This window comes from Epinephelus moara, chromosome 10, assembly GCF_006386435.1.
Source record: "Epinephelus moara isolate mb chromosome 10, YSFRI_EMoa_1.0, whole genome shotgun sequence".
Lineage (NCBI taxonomy): Eukaryota > Metazoa > Chordata > Actinopteri > Perciformes > Serranidae > Epinephelus > Epinephelus moara.
In genome coordinates, this window is record NC_065515.1 from 12,795,035 (window position 1) to 12,799,691 (window position 4,657).

Genomic DNA, 4,657 nt, shown 5'->3' on the forward strand with positions numbered 1-4,657 from the left:
GGATTTTACAGGGAGCCAGTGCAGAGAAGCTAAAACAGGAGAAATATGATCTCGTTTCTTAGTTCCTGTTAGTACACGTGCTGCTGCATTCTGAATTAGCTGGAGAGTTTTTAAGGACTTACTAGAGCTACCTGATAATAGCGAGTTACAGTAATCCAGCCTTGAGGTAACAAAAGCGTGGACCAATTTTTCTGCATCTTTTCGGGTCAGGTGTTTCCGTGCAACTGCGAAATGCAACAAAACAAAATGCTACTACCACCTTTCTTGATATGGTGTGACCATTAGCTTATGGTGGCTAATGTTAGCACACTTGAGCTTGATATTTCTGTGCAACTGAGTTTACTGAGTCACTATAAGCATGCTTGCTGTCAGCATTGTTGTCAAGACCTCCTACGCCGAGACATGACCAAGACCAGAGTGTATCGACACCAAGACTTTAAGGGGTTCAGATCAAGTCCAGACCCAGACCACTGCGAGCCCGACGCTGCATGACATGCTTACAATAAAATGTGAGACATGCAAAGCATTAGCACTCCTCAGATTGCTCTGGAAGATCCACATTCCCATATAAACACCCACAGGAAACACGACTCCTCCTCATTCACCTCTTTTATTGCCATATATATATATACTGTATGTGAATGTATAAATGTACCATGACATATGTCTTGATAGAATAATCAATTTTCTTTGTTTTCTATGAGCAAACACATACACCTTAACCATCTTTATTTAACACCTTTTTTTTGCACAGGCAATTTAGTCATATCCCGAGTTCTCTGAGGCTGAGACAAGACCAAGTAAAAATGCAGTCTGAGATGGGTGCTCTTGAGACCAAGACTTATCCCAAGTGCTACAACATTGCTCATTATATTCTTATGAACAAAAACATTTAAACAGTGTAGATTCTGCTACAAGAATATTAATTATCCCACTTTATTATTTTCCAGAGGATGAACAAGAGCTTTAAAGTGGAGCCTTTCCTGTTAGGATGTCATCTGTTGGCCCTACAAAAAAGGGTGAGTGTTAGAGGTGGTGTGAAACTGAGCCAGACTGGCTTCATCTACATTAAAGTAAGGGGAGCTGAGCAGGGAGCTGACATGACCTGACACGGTTCATGGTTCCACCAGTGAGGGCTGGCTGGGCCTCTACTTCAACCCTGGGACCTCAGGGTCAAAACGCTCTGCAGCCTCTCTGGGATGAAGGCGGCTGGCGAGACATGTGACTCCGGCCTCTGCCTTAAATCCTGAATTCTGGGATTTACTTGAGATAAGGGGAGTGCAAAATGGGAACTTATAGCTCGGGGCAATAGATGAAGAATTCATGTGGGAATAAAAAAAACTGTATGTATGTGCAAGGGATCAGATATCCTCATTTCCAGACACATGATCAAGCTACAGTATATCATTTTTATCTGAAGATTTATTTGGAAACAGGTGCTTCTCCTGCGGCTGAGCTGCCAGGCAGAGAAGGAGCACTCAGTCTCCTCTCTGTAACATCTGATTCACATGAACTATAATTTCTGCTTGCCAAATGACAGATCCAAAGGTCAGGGATGTGGCTGTGTCAAATGAGGGTCGTGAGAAAAGCAGAAAGGAGCACGTGCCTAGAATTAGATGAATGTCAAAATTCGTTCCACTCCATCCTGAAGAACGGACACATGTGAGAGGAGTCACTCTGGCCTGAGTGCAATCGCAGGTCTCTCTCGGTGAAACAGGATTTCCTCTTTCCTTCATTTCAACATTCTTCTCCTTTCCCCCTCAATCTCGCATCCCTTATTCCTCCCGAACCCAAAGGAATTTCCTTGGATGGGAGCGTGATGTGAGTGGTGTGTGTGTGTGTGTGTGTGTGTGTGCATGTCTGGAGTCTGCATGACCTCGTCAGCGCTGAGCAGAACAGAGCAGACCGGCCACGGGGGCCGAAAGCCCTGTGGGACCCAAATCTGGCTCAAGATCCGGGACTGTTCTGCACCACATTGGATCTCGGGCTGTAACTCACCCTCTGTCTGTGGCTTGGGATGGTGTGGAGGTAGGGGTGAATTGCAGGTCAGCCATGGAAAAGCTTGCTTTATTGTCTGTCTCGGAGAATGAAGGATAGAGGGAAGAGAGGGAGAGAAAGAGGGATGGTAGGAGGTGAGGGTGGATGGGAGAGGAGGGAGGCTGGTAGCTGAAGAGGGGGAGAAGAGGAATGTATTAAACATAAGGATAGAAGAGGAGGTTTTGACATGAAGGTAGATGGCGAAAAATATGTATTAAGTCTGACAGTAGAGAGGTGGACATTTCTAATTCAACACATCAGTCTTCCTCATCTATGATTTCCACTTTTCCATGTGGCAGACTGTCTGTAAGCACATGGCTATCTTTAGATGTCCAGTGTGGCGGATTTAGGTGGATATATTGGCAGAAATTGAAATATCATAATTATGTTTTCTTTAGTGTATAATCACCTGAAAATAAAAATCATTGTGTTTTCGTTACCTTAGAATGAGCCGTTTATATCTACATAGGGAGCGGGTCCTCATCCATGCGGATCGCCATGTTTCTACAGTCAGAACGGACAAACAAACACTGGCTCTAGATAGGGCCATTAGCCTTTTCACATTTTTGCATCTGCCACCATAGTTAGCAGCCCGTATGGGATGAATAGGAGAAAAACAAAAATTAATGTGAAAGTGTTTCATTCAGTGCTTTTACCAGTTTAAATCACTGTGTCAACCCGGTCTCACTTCGAAGTTGTTGAAATCAGGCACTTGGGCAATGACTTGCAGCATCAGACTCGAGACAAAAGCTGTCCTTTAACATTGGCATGATATGCAGCCGGTTGCTGTTATAGATTAATGGCGCCTGGTGGCATCAGGGGGACAAGAACGAAAGTTGAAGCAGCAAAAGTCCAAGTGGGGTGGGCAGGGGTGGTGGTGGATGGATCCAACAAGCAGAGCGACCTTCACCTGAGAGCGGTGTTCACGTCCTGTAAGATTATAAAGCCAAACCCTGTTGTTTTTTCCTAAACTCAACCATGTGTGTTTGCTGTTGAAGGGAAAAAAATGTCAATTTGCTGCGTTGTACTGATGTAGTGCAATTATTTTGAAAGAGACTGTATGAAAACCGTACATTTCCTGTGAAAACGGAAGTGTATTCTGAAAGGAGACAATGCATGTAACAGGCTGAAGTCGACCTGTGTCCCAGAACGTCAACAACCAACACACCCAGGGTACCTTGCATGTCATATCTGGACGCGGAAGGTCCATGACCAAACGTCAACATGTGGTGAGGTCAGAGTGAGAATGTGTTGACTGGGTCCATTTGTTTTGGAGAGGAGGAGACCTCTGCTGATAACCTGGCTCCTGCTAAAAACCTTGTAAATTTCAGGATTTTAAGTTATCAGAGAAAAAGGTGATCACACATAAGCAGGTGCTGGGCTAGCAGCCTGTCTGTGACACTCCAAACAGCATCTGAGAAACACTGATTTGTAACGTGAAAGTGCTTTATTCAGTGTTTTGGATAGGAGGAGACCTCTGTGGATATGTTGGCTCACAGTAAAAACCTCCTGAACGTCTGGATCTTAACTTATCAGAGAAAAGGGGTGAGCACAGAAAGCAGGTGTGAGGCTAACGGCCTGTCTGCGATGTGCCAAACAGTGTCAGAAAAACACTTTATTCAATGTTTTTATTGGTTTTAATCACTAGGTCTGTTTGTTTTGTTTTGAGGACGAGACCTCTGCGGATAATGTTGAAACCTCCTGAACAAAGAACACTGAAGGAATCCTGATCAGGAGAAGTTTCAGCTGGCTGCAGTTCACAATCCTAACCGCTAGGTGCCACTAAATCTTACATGCTGTTCCTTTAAGGCTGAGCTGATACCCCTGACACACTATTTGTATCAAATGGTAGATCAAAAGCAACTCTTCCAATATGTATGTGCTCCACACTATAAGTAAGGGGCTTATGAAAGTTATATTGAGTGCACTTGACAGTTTGAAGTGCCGCACAGCATCGCACTGATAGGGGCACTCACGCACAATGGAGGAAAATATGAGCCTCATGATCATACACATAAGCAGATTTGTAGAGGTTATCAAATGAGATGATTTCTACCAGATTTTGAGTGTCAAAGTTCTTCGCCCGAAAGTGATCGATGAGTGCTTGGTAATTGTCCATTGTGAGGAGATGTCAGAGGGAGACGGCATGTCACCTCGCAGTGAGAGTAAAAGAGCCGGCAAATGGAAGTGATTACATCTAATATTCCCCATCTGGGAGTGATTGCCTCAGAAGACGAGTTTCAAAGAGGAGTACGGCGGGGAGAAAAAGAAAGAGGCAACAGTAATTTGCACAGGATTTACAAATCTCCTGAATCGAATTTGGGAATCTTTGCGCACATCTTGTTCTGCTCCATCGAGACAATCACTCATGAAATGCACGCACACATGCATAAACAACACCACACAAGTCAGTGACACTGCGCTATTGCACACATGTATTTAATGCATGTAAGATAGGTTGTTGCACAAAGTCTTAATCCCAGAGAATAAAGTCGTAACATTCACTGCAGCACGTTGGATTTAGAGGCCCGCACACCAATACTCAATATATCTCGCAGTCTGTCTGTGAGCAATCACAAACCACCCAAGAAATGGTTGCCAGTGTGACAGAGTTGAGCCG